The sequence below is a fragment of the Piliocolobus tephrosceles genome, chromosome 6 (genome assembly GCF_002776525.5).
Source record: "Piliocolobus tephrosceles isolate RC106 chromosome 6, ASM277652v3, whole genome shotgun sequence".
Taxonomy (NCBI): domain Eukaryota; kingdom Metazoa; phylum Chordata; class Mammalia; order Primates; family Cercopithecidae; genus Piliocolobus; species Piliocolobus tephrosceles.
The window spans coordinates 80,358,581-80,367,786 of record NC_045439.1 but is presented as its reverse complement, the minus strand read 5'-3'; the positions used below and the strand labels follow the sequence as shown (position 1 = coordinate 80,367,786).

Sequence of the window (9,206 nt, the reverse complement as noted above, 5' to 3'; positions counted from 1 at the left end):
AATGTTAGAATTAAGCACAGAGTTAAAATGAGATACAAACATAATCAGAGTTAAATGTAAAATTTGCTTTGACATATAGTCAAAGCATATGGCCCCCAAAGTTAAAAAACCATTTAGTTGGGAGCCAAACCAAATGCCAGAAGGGCTTTTTTCTCCTGAATTTAGCTAAGAGATTTTTCTTAGCCTTTCAAACTCACCTGTCACAAATAGGTTCCATTTTTAGCTCCATCTCTGAAACATTCTGTGATTCAGATGCCCAGTGCTGCCTCCATGACTAGCCTGTTGCCCTCCTGCCAGCCCCCAGAGCCAGAAACTTGGTGGTGCTTTTCCTTGGGTACATTCACAGAATCTCCCTTGACCTCAAAAGGCCCAACTGTTAATTTTCTGATGTAATCAAGTATGTATGCTAGAGATATAAGTCATGTATCAAATTTCTGGTTTAATTAAATACTTGCATTTCAAATTGAGCTCCTTTCCTCTACCTTCCAACCCAACCCCATTTTCTTTACCTGGTTGTTTATGTGTAGGAAGACTCGCTATCTAATGTAGGAGGTCACAACAGCTACTGACAGGAATAATCTGATGATGGGTTTTGGAGAGATGAATGGAGAATGGTGGATGTGTGGATATAGCAGTTGGCCTAACTTCATCAGAGCATGCCTGCTTTTAGGAATAGCAGTTGCCACCATCTTGCCCCCTTTTCAATAGATATTTGCTTTATGACATTATGAAAAATCAATATGACATAAGTGTAGCATGCTGAAAATTAAACAGTCACAAAAAACCCATGGCTGTGTGTGCAACTGAGCCTGTCCAGATAACCTGCTGACATTTATATATTTTCTTATTCATTGAAGCCTGTATAGGTGAAACAGAAAATAAAGCAAGGGGGAATGTTAACTGAAAAACAGTTTATATGCCTGAAAATATTTTATAACAGCATAAAAGTGAAGAACCAGATATACTGTTTTAACTGGGGATTCCTTCAGAAAGGTGGAATATGACCTGGTGAGTGTTTTATCAAGATATGAGACTTGTAATGGAAAAATACTGTTACCATTAATGGATGAGCAAACTCTGCCATAAATATTCACACAATTGGTTACCAAGTATAATTTAGGGCCATGTTTGAAGAACATTTTCCATATGAATATGTTTCAACACCTGCATCTCTTTAAAGCTCACTGTTCAGTAAGGGGAGTTGGTAGGCACGTGACTGGGTGGAAAAGGAGAGAAGCAAATGGAATTCTAAAAATCATCTTTACATTTCGGTCTGTAAAAAGGAAAATAAAATGGCTGTAATTATAACACAGCCCTTTCCTCCCCCCGCCGTCAAAGCAGTTCTCGAGCCCATTTTGAGAATTTCTTTCCACTTGCAAATTGAATCATCAGAGAGGGGATATTTTGTCTTATTTAAGGGCACACAAACCTCAGCCAGAATTCCCTGTTGCAAGCCAGTTTGGTGAATAGATTACCATCAGTGATGTATAGTGGAATGCCGAGTCAGATTCTTTGAAAAGGAATAAATAATATATTTAAAAATATGTATTTGTCTTGGGATATTTAGGCCCTAAAGGCACAAGACATTTTTATGATTTCTCAATTGCTTTATAAAACAGACGTTTCAACTACAAATATCTATTAGTCTTCGGCTTAGTTTCTTGCACAGGATTTCAGAGACTCTCTTTTAAGCCACTGTTTTCAGGTGATTTAGCACTCATCAGTTCTAACTTTTTTGTATAACCCATTACTTTTTTTCCTCTCACTGTGATCTGTGTGATACTATTTCTACCCCTTACGAAAATGTTTATAAAGAGATCATGAGCATAATTATCAAACAACATACTGTTTTGCATAAAATGGAAAACCTCGAAGGAAGCATTTATTTACTCATTCATTGAATACTTAATTTCACATCTACTCAATTCCAGGCACTGGCCCAGGTACCACGGCCACAGCAGGGACTTAGAGGTTTCTCTCTGCAAACAACTACAGTTACAACAAAATAAGGAAATAAATATGCAAAATTAGTGCCCATTGTGATAAACACTCTGAGGCTGACTAAAATACTGTGAGGTAGAGAGTTACTAAGGGTGTTAGCTAAGGGTTCCTTTCTACAGTGTGATCAAGAGAGCCGCTCTATGAAGGGGTCATTTAAGATGAATACCAGGAGCCAAGGGAGGGGCCAGTGGAGTCATAGTTTCCTGCAGAGAGGAAAGCCAACACAAATGAGAAAGGAAGGAGGTTGGCATGTTGCAAGGACAGAAGGTAAATCATTGTAGGGCTGAAATGAGATGTGGATGAGTTTGGAGATATGAAGAAGGACCAGAACATTCTGGTCCTTATAGCCTACAGTAAGCGTTCTGGATTTTACTCTAAAGTGTAACGGTTCTGTGTAAGCGAAATGACATGATCTGATTTATACTCTAACAAGATCACTTTAAAAGGGAACAGTTAATGACTAAGGCAGTATTGGTAAGTAATGGGAATGATGCAGTGAGATGAAACTCATGGGGATGTGACCAGGAGCCCACGAGGGTTAGGGTGGAACTCGCACTGGGAAGAAGGCGGTACCCGCGCTGCCTTCTCCTAGCCCTGTGGAGCCCCCAGGTGTGGTTGTCAGTGACCGACTTGTAGCTTTCTAAGCTCAGCTCAATATAGACAAAACGGGTTTTTTGTCTTTTTTTTTTTTTTTTTTCTTTTCTCATTGGGCATACACACCCTTATTCTAAACATCAATAAAGGGGAAGTCAAAAATACCAAAAACATTTAGGACAGCTTGCAGCATGAGTCTACCTAAGGAAACAACTGTTTGATATGGAATAAAATGGCATATAGAATTCCCTGCAGTGTGACTTAATGACTGAATTGTGTCCACTGGATGGAACATTCACCCCAAGCCTTTCATAGAAGTCATTGTGTTGTTATTCGCCCAGTGGTAAAATGACCCATTATGTCTGTGCAATGCTCCATCAACTCTGTTTCCACATCTGCCCTCCAGTAGGCTGCAGGGGTGGTGAGAGTGCCAGTTTACAGTTGTGTATTAAGCCTCGGCCTCTTGTCTCTCCTCCTATTGCAAGGGCTTCCTTAGCTCCTTCTGCAATAACCAACTCTTCTGACCCAACTCTGGGCCCAGCTTCTCCAGCATGTTGCTACTGCCTTGCTCCTTACTTTGTGCCAATTCTTGAAGAGGATAATGAAGATAATAATATTAACTTATATTAATTGAGTCTTTACCTTGCTTCAGACATGGTGCTTCCTTACCTACATTGTCTCATTTATTCTTTAGGGCATCCCTAAAGGTGTTCTCCATTATCCCCATTTTAATAGTAAAACTGAGTATCAGTAAGATTGTGACTTGTCCAAGGCCATGGAATAGTTAAGGAAGCAAAGAAGTCCAGAGAGGAGACAAGGATGTAAGCAGAAGGTGCAGTGGGAAGGCTGGGATGGCAGATGCCAAGGTGACTGCTGGGTGGGTGGGCATCAGGAGAACATATGGGTTAGTCTAGCGACAGTGACATGCAAATGAATCATAAATGAATCAGTTGATCCTTAGAGACCAAACCAACCAGACACACCATTGCTTTCCAACTAATCCTTTCATTTTCCTGTTTTGGTCCACGCAGAATAACCAGTGTGGGACAAAACTCAGTTTGCTTGGAATAATTTCAGTCATTTGGGAACCTCTGACCTACTTTATAAGCCAAATTTGCCTCACAGCACATAACCTTCGAAGACTGTTTTTATCCAAATTAAAACACAAATGGTGCTCATCCAAATTTTCATTCAGTGTAATTTTGGATTCCTTTTGGGTATTTACCTTTGGCAGGGAAAGTAAAGCTGATCTGCTCGGCCAATAAACAACAGTTGTTTCAGTGGGGACTGCAGGAGGGCTTTCAGTTAAATGAAGATGAACATTTTAAAAGTAAATTCAGCATACATGGAGCTACTTCAGAATATGGACTGGTAAGGAGATAATTAATGAGGGTGACATAAACCAGAATATGTGTATTGTTATTCTTGATGCCAAACTACCCTGGGTGGAATCTATTAAATACACTTGAGTAACCTACATCCATCAAAAAGCTGTTTTTCCCTTAGAAGCTACTGTCTACCAGAAGCCATCTTGCCACATAATAAGATCCTGTAGATACTTGATGAAAAATTGCAGGCACATACGTGTGAGCACTAAAAACAATACAGAATTAGTGTGGAGAATTATTAAAAATATTTCCATTAGTTGTCTACTTATGAAACCCTAGCTCTTGTACAGAGGAGCCAGTCTCCTCAGCTAATGACTGTGGGGCGTACACATGAACAGATTAGCATAAATTTATCCTTGATGTAGCTATTAGTTGGGTGTTAAGGAGCCTCAGAATATTTGGAGAATCTGATTAATCTGAGCAAACTTGGAGAATAATGGGATCGTCAAATCACTGGAAGCAGCTGTGTCCCGCCTGGTGGGTGCCCTCCACAGCTTGGCTGCAGCGCTTTCCTCCTCCTCACACTGAGGACTTCCTGCAGCAAGTGGTTTTAATGTCTGCTTTTCCAGTCTTCAGGGCATTTCATTCTTGGCTGATTGCTCTTGTATTGTCTGTAGTGCCAAGTGAACCTGGGCCACTTGAAAACTCATGAAAAAGGGAAATGGAGAGTTTTACCCATTTTAGGTCAGTATAAAAGAACGCAGTCAAGTTAACACACGTATTGAGTGCCTGTTGTGTACTGCACAGTGTTGAGTCCTGGGGGGTGGGCCGTGTGAGGGGAGGCACGATTATAAATAGTATAAAAAATAAAAACGTGAATAAAACATGTCCCTGCCATTAAGCTATGCACAAGCTTATACAATCCTTTTTCTACTTATGTAGCTAGGTGCTTTTTTAACAGAACAGACAGATTTGACATTTTAGATTTCCTTTGAGGCTCCCATTCTGGTTTTAATTGATTAATCAGTGATAGGTGATTGTTTGGGAACATGGAAATTGTGGATCCATTTTTAAAGAGGTTCAGGGAACATGTGGACTTGCACTTCCCCTGGTCACTCACCAACTTTTCCTTCTGCCACCCATCTGCCTTCTGTGAAATCCCCAAAGGCTAGGCTTAGGCCAGCACAGCTGTTGTATGTCATGTAGCCACCAAGTTCAGTCCATGCTGCTGCATATTAAATATGGTATTGTCTCTGACCATCCTTGCCATTGTCCTAAACCACCTGCAGAGGACTACTGCGTCTTATTGCCTGCAAGAAAATAATGTTTAATATTAAATTCTGGAAATAACATGCTACTCACCTGCTTCCTCCATGGAAAAATTATATCTTGAGATACAAAGACAGGCAGCAAAGACTGTGGGTATAGAATGTGGGTGGGGGTGCATGGAAAGAAAAGTTATTGGGAGCTAGACAAAACGGGGTTCGAGTTCTTGTCTTTGGGAAAATCGCTGTCTCTTTCTGGGCCTTCATTTCCCTTATTTAGGTGGTTGGAGTCAGCGATTTCTAAGACACAAATTGAACATTCGGTGGCTCCATGATCGGTGGCTCCATGATTCATGTCAGCAAAGGTCAGAAAGGCAAATAGTGTAAATAGTGACAGCTAGACATCCATTCCCCTCAAGAGTAAAATCAGTACATGGGTCTAGGAGGAGCAGAGGCTCCTCAATCTATGCCATCCAAACTATCTACTGTCAGAAAGTAGACATACATAATCTCTAGTGTTGGGACATCTGGGGCTTAACACCAGCATAAGAGATGGACTTGAGGCTCAGCAGAAATGGAGCAGAAACGACAACAGGTAGCTACTGCTCTTCCCTACACCTAGGCTATTCGTGAAGAGGCAGGTGGCCCTGAAGTTCACTAGGCAGATGTCCAGCTGCCCTGGGGGCAGCCTGATCTTGAGTATTGCTGCCCACCTGATCTAAGTTCACTGCTGCCTTTAGCAGGAGGCAGGAGCTCTGGCTGCTGGGCTACAGCCTTTCTCTACACTGACAGCTGCTGCCACCACTCTCTGCCAGGTGATTTTCCCTCTTAGCAACAGCTGTGAGAGGGAAGAAAAGAGAGGGGCGGTGACCATAGGGCAATTCTCTTAAAAATAGCTCCAGGGTTTGTGCCACAGCATACTGATTTGGCCTTTGGCTGGATTTAATTTGCATAGTGAGTTCAAGAGTCCTTCAAACTGTGAAGGAGAGAAAAGCAGCAATATTTATTTGGGTCAAATGCAATATATAAGACTAACCTGTATAGAAAATATTTTAAAATCTAGGCTTTTATTCAGAGACTAGGGGTAATAGAAAGCAAGTGAAAGAAAAAAGTTAACAATCACAAAAATAGCAACAACAGTAACAACCAAGTAAATGCTCAATATGCACTAGTCCCATGTTAGCCCCTACTGCATACAGTTTATCCTCTTAATTCTTATAAAATCCCTGAAAGGTTATTTTAAAGAAACTGAGGCTCGGAGTGGTTAGTTAGTTTGCTCCAATTTACACATTATGAGAATGTGTCCTGGGTGCTGTGATTGACTTAATTCTTTCACTGTTTCATTCTTTTTAAGATCCTATAGTTGTTTACTGCCCTTTTAGGGTGATATTATCCTAGAAAATAGTTTTTATTCTAATAATTGTCCATATGTAAGCCCTTTTCTGTCTCGTACAAGTTTTGCCATGACTAATGCAAACTTTTCTGATACAATTTAGATCAGATCCTGAAAAATGAAAAAAGAAAAACAAAAAACAAGAGAGAAGCATACTAACTGTGGGAGGCAGAATAATGTCCCCCAGATATGTCCACATCTTAATCCACAGAACCTATAAATATGTTGCCCTACATGGGATGAGGGACTTTGCAGATATGATTAAGTAGGGATTTGGAGGATATTCTGGGTGAGTTGGTCCATGTAATTATAAGGATTCTTGCCACTGGAGAAGGGAAGGGAAAGAGTCACCAGTGAGAGAAGGGGATGTGATTACAGAAGCAACACCAGAGAGGTACAGTAGGAGAAGGATTCACCTTGTCTTTGATAGGCTTGAGGAAGAAGGAAGAAGGCAATGAACAAAGGAATGGGGGTGGCCTCTGGAAGCAGGAAAAAGCAAGAAAATGGATCCTACAGAAAGTAATGTGGCCCTGTCAATGGAGCTTGATTTTAGCCTAGAGAGACCTATGTCATACTTCCAACCTACACAGCTGATGTTTTAAGCCACTGAGTACATGGCAATTTATTATAGCAGCCACAGAAAGGTAATACACTAACCAAGAATAGGCAGTGTAATTTACCAGAAGAATTCATGGCAAGGACACGTGGTTCCCACTCTGCAAACTGAGCTGAGCTTGGACCTATGCTGGTTGTTTCAGGGCAGACTGAAGATTCTGATTTAATTCCTCTTACTTCTCCAGATACATGTGAGAAATAACCTTTTCTTTTAGAAAAAAGGAGAACAGGAACAAAAACATGCCTAACAAGATGTCTAAAGATACATAGAAACAGACCTTCATCGCTGCCTTGTTTTCCAAAAGTGGAAGACAGCTGGTGAACTTGTGGAAATGATGAAAGCACATTTCTCGACAAAACAATCTGATATTATGCCTAGGTTTCAATTTCGAGGTAGGTGTTGGTGCCTGTATGGCAACGATTTGGATGCTAAATTTCTAAAGGTTTCTCATAATCTCTGCATTGACTGTTCCAGTTTCTGGAATGTTCTTCCTCATGACTTTTACGTGGTTTACTTCCTTACTTCTTCAAGTCTTTGCCTAAACATCACCTTCGCAGTGGGGCTCCTCCTCATCGATCTATTTAAAATCATGCACCCTTTTTTGTTTTGCCTCCGTCTATGGATTGCCACTGGATGTAATAAATGTCTGATATTAATTTTCTTGACTTTTTCTATCCTCCCATTAAAATACATGCTTCATAAGGGCAGAATTTTCATCTGTTTGGTTTGCTTAGGTATTCCCAGCATTGTCTGGCACTTAGTGGAAATTCATTCTATATATATATATTCTTTTCCTGCCTCAGGTTTATTTGTACAAACAGCACAGGAGGACCCCAGCCCCATGCAGATGGCAGCCCGGAGGTGGGGGTGGGGGGTCGCACCAGTCCTTCTGTCCTCACGTTGGCACACAGAGATACCTACTCTGTAGCCTTTGTAGTGGCCTGGGCACCTTTGGGAGCCTGAGCTGGAATTGAAGCTGGAGCTGCAGCCTGAGCCTTGGTTTGATCCTTGGCCTTGGCCTTTGGCCGGCACAGCCGGAGCCCCTTGGCAATGCGAGCACGAGCACGCTTCCCAAGCTTGGGGTGGGCAATGTAGGCAAGTCGATCAAGCTTGCGGCTAACACCCTTTGGGATCTTGGGCTTAACCTCCTTGGGCTTTACGAGGGCCTTGACAGCCTCGGCACGTGCACTCATGGCCTTGGCATTGTTGGCCTGCATCTTCTTTAGGCCCTTCTTGTTGTGCTTCTTGGCAAAGCGCATGTTCCTCAGGAACTTGGGGTCCACCCCCTTAAGAGATTCGTATCTTTGTGATCAGGGTTTCTTGATACCATTTCTGTGCCATTTTCGGGACTGGTTGTGTGTGGTGTGGTTCTTGGACTTGGCCATGTCTGCACAGTCGGTCACCCGTCCTCTCCGCAGCCTGCGCCCCGCCGCCACTCGTAAGTCGTGGATGGCATTCTCATTCTATATTTATTGAGTGAATAAGGAATTGTTAGACTTGGAGGGGGTGTTGATGAAGTGTAAACCTTCCCTGAATGATGACACCAGTATATAAGTTTATACTCAATGATGACACTGTTTCTTCAGTTCCAGGAAAGGCCAGTCAGTTCTAGGAAAGGCCAGATAATTAGGCCCTGAACTACTTACGCCTGAGAGCTCAGATTAGATTTTGCTGCCTATCCTGATGACAAAATAAGTTTCCTACCCTCTCCCTGATCTGCCTCTCACCCTGTCATCACTGTCTGGTCAGAACACATGGATAACGACATAGGTTGAAAGCCTGATCAAATGTGGAGGGTGTTACATTTAAATACACCACATGAGGGATTCAGACTAGTTAGAGTGTTTTAGCATGAGTTTTCCACCATTATGCATACATTACATTTTTTCTCCAGAAAGAGGTTGTCATGTTATCTTAGTTATACTGTAAGTAGCACCTCTGATAATTCTGTATATAAAAGTTTATTGGCTAGGTATAGTGGCTCACACCTGTAATCCTAGCACTTTGGG

The 9,206-nt window shown here is 41.7% G+C and overlaps 1 pseudogene across 1 annotated transcript; it reads right to left on the bottom strand.

Moving 5' to 3' along the window:
* Nucleotides 1–7,986: 7,986 nt before the first annotated feature.
* On the bottom strand, nucleotides 7,987–8,582 carry LOC111552752 (annotated as a pseudogene). Its single transcript, XR_004228992.1, has one exon. The product of XR_004228992.1 is annotated as a 60S ribosomal protein L29-like (transcript).
* Between the last annotated feature and the right edge of the window lie 624 nt (nucleotides 8,583–9,206).